This window comes from Neoarius graeffei, chromosome 3 (genome assembly GCF_027579695.1).
Source record: "Neoarius graeffei isolate fNeoGra1 chromosome 3, fNeoGra1.pri, whole genome shotgun sequence".
Classification (NCBI taxonomy): Eukaryota; Metazoa; Chordata; class Actinopteri; order Siluriformes; family Ariidae; genus Neoarius; species Neoarius graeffei.
In genome coordinates this window covers 80190315-80201349 of record NC_083571.1, presented here as the reverse complement: position 1 = coordinate 80201349, position 11035 = coordinate 80190315, and positions in this window count along the sequence as shown.

The window sequence follows — 11035 nt, the reverse complement described above, 5'->3', positions numbered from 1 at the left end:
ATATTTTAACGATATTATAGTTGTGTGTGGTTTTACACTGGATGTCACAAAATTTTCTTCAGCTGAACACAGATAAAGCAGAAGTAATTCTATTTGGGGAAAAAAGATGAAAGACTCAGGATTACCACTATTCTTGACACAAAGGGGATTAAAACAAAAGATATGGTTAAAAATCTTGGTGTTTTCATTGACAGCGAGCTAAACTTTGACAGTCACATGAAGGCAATCACTAAATCGGCATTTTATCACCTAAAAAACATTTCCAAACTAAGAGGACTTGTGTCAAAAAATGATCTGGAAAAACTTGTACATGCCTTCATCTCTAGTAGGGTTGACTACTGCAATGGCCTTTTCCATACATGTCAACCTATACGGAATGTCCGTATTTTATACGGATTTGATTCAATAAACGTAGTATACGGGCATACAAATAAAGTTATCCGGATTCTTTAAAAAAACTTCAATATTTATTTAGAGCTATAATCAATTCCCACGATGATAAAAGAGCGGGGGCGGCACGGTGGTGTAGTGGTTAGCGCTGTCGCCTCACAGCAAGAAGGTCCTGGGTTCGAACCCTGGGTCCGGCGAGGGCCTTTCTGTGTGGAGTTTGCATGTTCTCCCCGTGTCCGCGTGGGTTTCCTCCGGGTGCTCCGGTTTCCCCCACAGTCCAAAGACATGCAGGTTAGGTTAACTGGTGACTCTAAATTGACCGTAGGTGTGAGTGTGAATGGTTGTCTGTGTCTATGTGTCAGCCCTGTGATGACCTGGCGACTTGTCCAGGGTGTACCCCGCCTTTCGCCCGTAGTCAGCTGGGATAGGCTCCAGCTTGCCTCCGACCCTGTAGAAGGATAAAGCGGCTAGAGATAATGAGATGAGATGAGATAAAAGAGCGCATAACATTTACAAACGTACTGTACACCACAGAAAGCACAAACAGCCAGTAAAGAGTCTTATGAAATCGCGCATGATCTTGTGGTAGCGAGACTTCGTTCCACTTCTGATCATGCGCACACCGCATTGCGAGAATCCCACCAACCGCGAAGTAACATTTTGTTTGAAAAGCGTATTTCCACCTGAGCGACTTTCAGTAGCGACTGAAAAGATTGTGAATGGGCACTCCGGCAAAGAAATTCAAAACACAATACAGCGGTAGGTTTCTCCCTGAATGGAAGGACCTTTTCAATGGCATAATCCAACCGGCAGCCTCCAAAAACGAAGAATACGCACACTGTGTGTGCGTGACATCAAAGTTGCAGCATCGGGAGTGTATGATGTGAAAGAACATTTCAAATCGAAACTACATCAGCGGAATGCAAGCCAAAGGCAAAATCAGCCACTGATGACAGTATTTGCGCGCTCAAAAACTGATATGCCAACAACTGGAAAAGACAGAAAACACAAGGTAGTGGGCGTTTTAGTTCAAGTTAGGCAGTGCTCTGTTTACCCCACAGTAATGCTGACTGTGAGAGAGTTTTCTCTCAAGTCAGGAAGATACACACAGAGAGCAGAAAGAACCTGAATGCAGACACACTGACCTGGCCTACTGCAGTGTAAGAGCAACACAGACACTTGCTGTGACATGCAGCCTAGTGAGGTATTGGTGTGGAGTGCTAAAAAAGCTGTAATGGAGTACAATTCAGAACATTAGAGTGACACTTTGTGTTTTTGTCAAACATTGGAGCTTTGTATTCATTCTGAAGGTTTATTGTTATTAATATTGAATAAAAAGTAATTGGGATATATCATTGTTAATTATCATTCAAATTTTAGGTAAATTATTTTAATTTGCATCTTATAAGGATTTTATAAGGGAAATAAGGATTTTGAAGGTTGGTTATACAGGTTTGATTGACCAAAGGTTGACATGTATGCTTTTCACAGGCTTGCCAAAAAAGACCATCAAACGACTTCAGGTGATTCAAAATGCAGCAGCTAGGGTTCTCACACGAACAAAAAGAACAGAGCACATTACTCCAATTCTGAGGTCCCTTCACTGGCTTCCAGTAAGCTACAGAATTGACTTTAAAGCATTGCTGCTGGTGTACAAATCTCTAAATGGTACAGGGCCCAATTACCTCTCTGATATGTTGCAGCGGCCTAACCCGATCAGATCTACCAGATCGCAGCAGCAAAATTTACTGGTAAAACCTGTTGTTAAAACAAAGTGTGGTGAAGCAGCTTTTAGCTACTATGCAGTACAGCTATGGAACCAACTCCCAGAGGACATTAAAAATGCTCCTGCTGTTGGCAGCTTTAAATCTAGATTAAAGACCAAGCTGTTTTCAGATGCTTTCTGCTAATTGATAAATATCATCATCTTTACATGTTTTAAACTTTACTTAACTTTTACAGTCTTTGCATGTTTTAAACTTTACTTAACTTTTATTCTATTTTATTCTGCTGTTTTTTACTGAACTTTTACTTCATTTTATTATTTTATTTCTACTATTGTTTAATTCTTCTTATTTTTTTCGCTCTTCTTCCCCATTTATATTATGTAATTTTATTTTCTATTGTGTGTCAGCCCTGTGATGACCTGGCGACTTGTCCAGGGTGTACCCCGCCTTTCGCCCGTAGTCAGCTGGGATAGGCTCCAGCTTGCCTGCGACCCTGTAGAAGGATAAAGCGGCTAGAGATAATGAGATGAGATGAGATTTTCTATTGTTTACTGTTTTGCCTTTACCTCTGTAAAGCACATTGAACTGCCACTGTGTATGAAATGTGCTATATAAATAAACTTGCCTTGCCTTGTTTTTAATTATCTCATCTCATCTCATTATCTCTAGCCGCTTTATCCTTCTACAGGGTCGCAGGCAAGCTGGAGCCTATCCCAGCTGACTACGGGCGAAAGGCGGGGTACACCCTGGACAAGTCGCCAGGTCATCACAGGGCTGACACATAGACACAGACAACCATTCACACTCACATTCACACCTACGCTCAATTTAGAGTCACCAGTTAACCTAACCTGCATGTCTTTGGACTGTGGGGGAAACCGGAGCACCCGGAGGAAACCCACGCGGACACGGGGAGAACATGCAAACTCCGCACAGAAAGGCCCTCGCCGGCCCCGGGGCTCGAACCCAGGACCTTCTTGCTGTGAGGCGACAGCGCTAACCACTACACCACCGTGCCGCCCGTTTTTAATTATAAAGTGTTTAAATAAAATATATTTTCTTTTGACACACGGTAAAGTTAACATTCAGGCAATATTCAAGCATGGGCGTCGCCACCATTGAATGTGAAGGGGACATGTCCCCCTCACATTTCATAATTCTTTGTTTGGACCCGCCCACATTTAACATAAAATATGAGTTCACCCAGCGCCGTTTCTATTGCTTCGTGAAAGAATCCATTCCACTTGATCGATAAGAGAAAACACAGAGCACTGAAAATCCACTCCGGGTTTTCCGGGCGCTCCCGACAACAGCTCACCGCGCGCGAGGGAAGTGAATCTCAGCGCGAGCTCAGAACTGTTGGTGCAGCTGCTGGAAAGTGGAGGAAGTGACGTCATCCCCATTGCCACCTCACAATGTCTAGCTTTTGCTAAAACCTTATTCTTTTGTTATCTGCCCTCAAAATTAACCCTAGGACATGTTAAATTAATATTCAACTAAACAGTGAAATAAGCTTAGCCTAATGGGGTATTCTTGGTTGATGATGAATTGTTTGCAGTATTTGCTCCCAGACACAATGCACATAAGGACATTCTTTACAAAGAAGCGGAAAGTCAGTCAGAATTTCCCCACAGGACAGGGTGGGTTTTTTGTCCCAATGGAAATGTTAGTGCAGTTAGCTGGCTAGTCAATGTTAGGAGCTGTATCAGCTAGCTTAACGTTAGCTATCATTTCATTCAAACCCAGTAGGCCTGCCTTACTGTAATGCCAAGAATGAGGTCAAGTCTGCTCTGATGATATTTATTGATTCCTTGTTTTGTCTGGTCTTTGGCAGTTTTCTGGAAAGTAAGATGGGAAATCAGTGTATGGGGAAGGAATAGTAGAGAGAAAAGCGATGGAGAGAGATGGATGTTATTCCAGGTGGATTGTGAAGGAAAGAGGGATAAAAGTTATGAAGTGGTAGAAATTGTGGTGGCACCAATGTAAGAAGGAGTTATATCTATAAATCTATTTGTTATACTAATCTGTAAATGTTACTGTAGCACCACCATTGCATGTAGGTTGACAAAACTGCACTTGTTCATTGTGTGAAGTTCTCTTTTATGTGTCGTTGCTTGACCCAGTGTAATTTTGTGTTATGAAGACTGCATGATGCCATGCCATTTTTGTTATGAGTATCGCTAAATCGGAAAAAAGTAAAATGCACCCACTAAAGTCACTGTTGGTGGTGAACAAAATTGCACCTGTTCATTGTGTGAAGTTATTTTTTATGTGTCACCGTTGCTTGACACAGTGTGATTTTGTGTTATGAAGTTTGCATGATGCCATGTCATGCCTGGTCATTGTGTGAAATTATGAATATTCTTATTTTTAAACATACAGTTGAGTGTCACTATTGCTTGGCCCAGTGTCATGTTGTGTTACATCTTAAACTAAATAGAAAACACAAAATAAAAAGTAAAATGCACCCATAAAGTCATTGTTGGTGATAAATTGTGTCACATTCATCTCATTATCTTAGGCGTAGCGGTGGGTTTAAAAACAGGCTGATGAATATATGGACTAGTTGAATGAGGACTTATTGTTCAGTCTCTAAAATAGTCATTGAATTAAGTGACTTTTGTAGGTAAAATTAGGTGTTTAACAACCTGTTAAAAATACACCAGAATGCAGGAAATGGCATCTAATTAATTAAAAATTTTCTGGCGGAGGACCCCCCGCCAGTGTCCCCCCCCCCCCCCCATTAAAAATGCTTCTGACGCCCCTGTATTCAAGGAGGTATATCTCATGTAAATACAAGTCAAGTCAAGTTTGTTTCTATAGCACTTTTAACAATAAACAGTGTCGCAAAGCAGCTTTACAGAATTTAAATTACTTAAAACATGAGCTAATTTTATCCCTGATCTATCCCCGATGAGCAAGACGGTGGCAAGGTAAAACTCCCTCAGATGACATGAGGAAGAAACCTCGAGTCGAGAGGAACCAGACTCAAAAGAGAACCCATCCTCATTTGGGCGACAACAGACAACATGACGATAACATTAACAGTTTTAACATAAAGTCAGTTTCATTGATGTTATAATTTCCAGGTTCAAACCCAGCGGCCGGCGAGGGCCTTTCTGTGTGGAGTTTGCATGTTCTCCCCGTGTCTGCGTGGGTTTCCTCCGGGTGCTCCGGTTTCCCCCACAGTCCAAAGACATGCAGTTAGGTTGACGTGCGGCGGCCTTGGGCTGAAGTGCCCTTGAGCAAGGTACCTAACCCCTGACTGCTCCCCAAGCGCTCTGGTGTGGCTGCCCACTGCTCTGGGTGTGTGCGTGTGTTCACTGCTTCAGATGGGTTAAATGCAGAGGATGAATTTCACTGTGCTTGAAGTGTGCATGTGACAAATAAAGGTTTCTTCTTCTTCTCTTCATTGATGGAAACTTGAGTGCAAGTTCATGACAACTGTAGGCCTAAAGTTAGCAAGTCAACTGTAGTCCTCAGCCATAAAAGCATTACTGTAAGAGTCCAGAGTGTCCTCTAAGTGTGACTTTCAACTGTCCGTATGGGGCCGTCCTCTACAGGAGCGATGCGATGAGACTCCAACCAGACACAGGGCACCAGGATGGATCAGGCAGGTCCAAGGAGCAGAAGAGGCCAGCACCTCGATCCCATGTAACTCAGAGGGACAGATTGGGGGGGGGGAGAGAAAACACAGGTTGTTAGGTATGCCCAATGTCACCTGAATAAGTAGGAACAGTATACATATTGCACTGAGTACAAACAGGGACTCCGGCAAAACTAACTATGACAGCATAACTAAAAGGGGAGAGCTAGAGTAAATACAGTAGTTAGTTAATTAGTTCCAGAGGGGGATTCATAACTTATTATCCTCGATGAGTTGAAGTAGCATGAATCTGTTTATGAAAGTAATACAGTAGTGTACATCTCTCTAACATTTACATACAAATTCATTTCCCTTCTATAATACAAAAGTGAGGTTGACTCATTACAGTTTCTAAGGCTCAGTACTGAGCATTGTAACATTATGATATCGATATTACAATAAAACATGACTCCTTTATGGAGATTTCTTCTCTTTTACAACACTGACCCTCTCTGTTCTTACTGCGTAAAAAAACAAAATGCTAAGTGTAACCAAATTAGGGCCTTGGCTAAATTTTGGCTTTTACAGCACTAAAGTCCAACTACGCCACCCTGGGAATTTCACCCAGGGAATAGTCACTTGAATGATAAAAGATTGTTCACCATTCTTCCTCTTTTAATATAACAGGTGGTTAACTTGAAACACATTCTGTACCGTAAAAATGTCTTCAAGCATCGTGATATATTTTTGTCACCCCATCCATCCTGTTTAAATCGATGCAAGAAAACCATGAACTGTGGCAAAACTTTCGAATGTGTTCAGTGTATTTCTTAATTTGTTCTTGGCTACAAGTACATGGGGGTCAACCTAATCACCAGACTGAACTGATAACATGGATGCACAGTACAGGCAAGACCAAAGGAAGCTTTTCTTTCTAAGGCATCATTGAAACTTGGTATTAGCATCCATCTTGGGTGATCAGATCACAAGTGGACAGCTATAAATATAGGTGTGAACAGGGTCATGTGCCTTTTGCAATTAGATCAGTCGGACTTGTGGAGATGGTCCGGGACATATGTAGCCAAATTACCAATGCAATGTGTCCTAATGTGCAATGTGTAAGCTAATGCAACCACATCAAAACACTGCCTAGTCATCAATGTGTTTAATATCCAACAGCACATTTATGTAGGTATCTAATCAGCCAATCGAGTGGCAGCAATGCAATAAAACCCTGCAGATACAGGTCCAAGAACTTCAATTAATGTTTATATCAGATATCAGAATGGGGAAATGTGTGATCTCAGTGACTTTGACAGCGACATGGTTGTTGGTGCCAGATGGGCTGGTTTGGGTATTTTAAGAACTGCTGATCTCCTGGAATTTTCACACAGAAATACGTCAACTGAAATAACCACTCTTTACAACCGTGGTGGTCTGAAAAGCATTTCAACATGGACATGTGAGGTCGACAAATGACAACACTAAAAGGCCACCCTGGGTTCCACTCCTAGCAGCCAAGAACAGGAATCTGAGGATACAGTCTCACAAAAACCGGACAGTTGAAGATCGGAAAAATGTCCTCTGGTCTTATGAATCTTGATTTCTACTATGATATGCTAAACTGGCTGTGTATACTATCTTCCCTGTCATTCATAGTGACACTAGCTAATTATGGGGCTCTGTGAGCAGTTTGAAATGATGCGGTTGGCTGGCATAACGGGTCTCAGAGTAAACAAGTGTTAGCCTGTCCAGTGGTGGGTGGAAATTGGCAGGTAACTAATGCCGCTTTTCCACTACAAACGCGGCTGAGCCGTGCCGTGCCGAGTCAAGCTGAGTCGAGCTGAGCGGGGCTGTTGGAGTTGCATTTCGACTACAACCGCGCTGAACCGTGCTGGCTGGAAGTGGGTGGACACATTGGGTGGAGTTAGCGAAAGTGGGTGGACGTCACGTGATGTCGTTAAGCAGCGCAAACAGTGACATCAGTGACAGTGGCGGAACAAGTCAGAGCCGGGCCGGGGGCGGGGCAAATGACCGGGCCCTTTATTAAAGCTTATCATAACATCATTTTAGGCTACAAAAACGAAGTCCTTCAAACGAACATGTAACTCAGAAACAAAAAACATTAGGATACTGTACATGGCTCATAATAAAACATCAATAGCCTATACTGCGCACATTATTTGAAGGGCATACGAATGAGCGCTCAGAGGTTGCAACGGTGACAGGAAGAGTCAGAAATAAAAGGAGGGCGGTGCAAACCTCACTGAGTGCACTGTGTTTACCAATTTCAACACTACAGGGTGCAACTATGTTATTTTGTACATTAAGTCCTTCAAACGAACATGTAACTCAAACAAAAAAACATTAGGCGACATACTGTACATGGCTCATAATAAAACATCAATAGCCTACTGCGCGCATTATTTGAAGGGCATACGACAAGCCTTGCGCTCCGCGAACTCGTCCACGATGCTCTGTATGTCACTGTACTAGGCTACAAAAACGAAGTCCTTCAAACGAACATGTAACTCAGAAACAAAAAACATTAGGATACTGTACATGGCTCATAATAAAACATCAATAGCCTACTGCGCACATTATTTGAAGGGCATACGAATGAGCGCTCAGAGGTTGCAACGGTGACAGGAAGAGCCATGTACAGTATCCTAGTGGTCTTTTAAGCGGTAGTCTCACGACCCGAATAGTAAACAATAAACATGGAGGACATGGAGTCGTTAGTGTTGCTGGTCTTGGTGCTGTGGCTTGTTGTCACCGACAACGCGGACAGATACTGGCAAGAGCGTATAGATGAGGCGAGGCGCATAAGGCTTCAGAAATTCTCGTAATTCGTAATTATTCTCCTTCCGGGTTTGCGGTGTTTACAGATCCCAGCGTGCTCGCGGGGCGTGTGTAGGCATGTGAGGACACTCCTCCTCACCAATCAGTGCACAGGGGAGTGTCTGCTCACACCCCCAGCCTCACTCGGCACGGCTTGGCTCGCTTCAGCCCCACTCCAAAACGGTGCGAGTTTTAGGGGCTAAGCAGGGCTGAAGCGAGCTGAGTCGTGCTGGTTTTTGGTAGTCGAAACGCGAGCCGTGTCGGGCTGAAGTGAGCTGAAGCGAGCTGAAGTGAGCTGAAAAAGGGTAGTGGAAAAGGGCCATAAATTGGGGTGGGGGGTTTCAGGCTGGTGGTGATGGTGTAATAGTTTAGGGAGTGATTTCTTGGGCTTCTCAAGACCAATCAAGCATCATTTGAATGTCACAGACTCTCTAAATATTGTTGCTAACCATGTGCATCCTTGTATAGTCACAGTTTACCTATTTTGTAATGGCTGTGAACAATGACAATGTATTTCAGTATTTCAGCACCTTCTACTGATTTCATATCCCAATTATTTTACTTCAATAAAACATTTATTGTAGTTTATATATGTTGAATTATATTGTTACTTTCATCTCATCCCCCACTTTGAATTGCTCCTACCGGTAGGTGTGTGTGTGTGTGTGTGTGTGTGTGTGTGTGTGTGTGTGTGTGTGTGTGTGTGTGTGTGTGTGTGTGTGCATCTAAATGTATGTTTGTGTTGGGAAAAATCCTCAAGAATTGGATCAGACTGCTGGAGTCAGTTGCTAATTTTGTTCATCTGTTTCTTTCTATTGCTCTCTTCACCTTTAGCCAGTCATTTTATTCTGCTTGTGACCAAAAAGGTTGAAGGTCAGTCAAAGAACAAGCTTAGTATAAACAGTGTAAAGCCTGCCAATGACATAGTAATGTCAAACAGTCCTATCAAATGTCACATTTTAGTTTCAGAGGAGCGCTCTGTGATTGGGACAGAAGTAAATACAGATGTCTGACAGATTCTTGCTGATCGGAATGAATTCATTTCGAATGCAAAAAATGTGTGCATGTAAACGTAGCTTCTGTGAGGTCTAAGGAACTGTTCAGGTTTAGTGGTCATTGGTTATTTATTCAGTTCCACTTCAGTAGTCAGTTATTATCGCATTGCAATATAATGGCCTTGCTTGACAAGTTAATTTGTGAATGTCAATATATTGCCTGTTTTTTTTTTTATTATACAAAATACTGCAGGAACAGGTCAAGATGACTTGGTGAAATAACAGACTAAAGGGTTGTACTGGAAAAGAAATTAAACTCAGAGAACTATCTTGAACATTTGAATTCAAACCACAGTGGAAACGAACTTGGTCCAACATTTCTGAGACTAAATGTCAAAAGCACCTAATTCCTTTACCATGACAATGTGTCATTCAGTAGCGCATTTTGGGCAAGCTTATTTTTATTAGTGGTGAGCTACTGTGGTCGACTGGCAGATGCACAGTATGGAAATGTCAAGAAATTAAGACAGTAGGCTAACACTCTTGGTTTTAAGCAACCATTTAAATGTAATTTGAAGACTTCAGTTGACAGTCACTCATCCAGACCACCAAACCATGAACGTATACTGTAAATGTAAAGGCAACAGAAAGACAGTTCAAGTATCTTTTGAACTACTGGGTGGCATTTGTATTTTTTGTCCAAACAAACTCAAAGTTTCCAACATTAGATGATGGCATAGCCCTCCCTTTCTTCCCCCCAGTGACATGACTAAGCGTTTGAAAAAGGGCCACCCTTTTTTGAAGTTTTTGGTGCCACCTGCCAATGGCAACACTGTTTGCTGTCTGAAATATTTTGCATAAAACATGGCTGTTTTCTTAAAGCCTCGCCTCATAATGATCACCTATTATTTCAGACATATTGGCAGCCACTCTGACAGATTCCGTTTGATGTTCTAGCACTTTCGCCCCAAAGGTGGAAGGTTGTCATGACAGCAAGCTTCATCCAGACAGGGCACCGGAAGTAAGAAGAAAAACTACCAGTGATGGACACACTCTCTCCCTCTCTCTTTACTCATTCTCGACCACAGACCGTATGTCAAACTGATGCCTATTTAGCCTGAATGCAAATGATTATAATGGACCTGGGTTGAAGCGAAATTACACCGAGGCCAATTACGCCTGTGATCTCACAGTCATCCTTCAGCAGTGTTTAACAAACTCGGATAAAATGAGCACTGCATAGTTTAACTGTAAAAGAGAAAAACTGAGTGAACCTCCAACTAGCCCACTTAGTGCAACCACAATAGCCATCTCTCAGGCGTATGTTTCATCCATCTGTTGGCCAATTATTTGTAGACTTAAAGGCAAAAAACCTCAGCAGAACCTGAACAGGGGCAAAACAGGTCATGGATAGTTGCACTGGCTTCCAGATGGCAAGGACAAGTGACTATACACTGCAATGGTTTAAGCAGAAATTCTCTTAATGCCGACCCAAA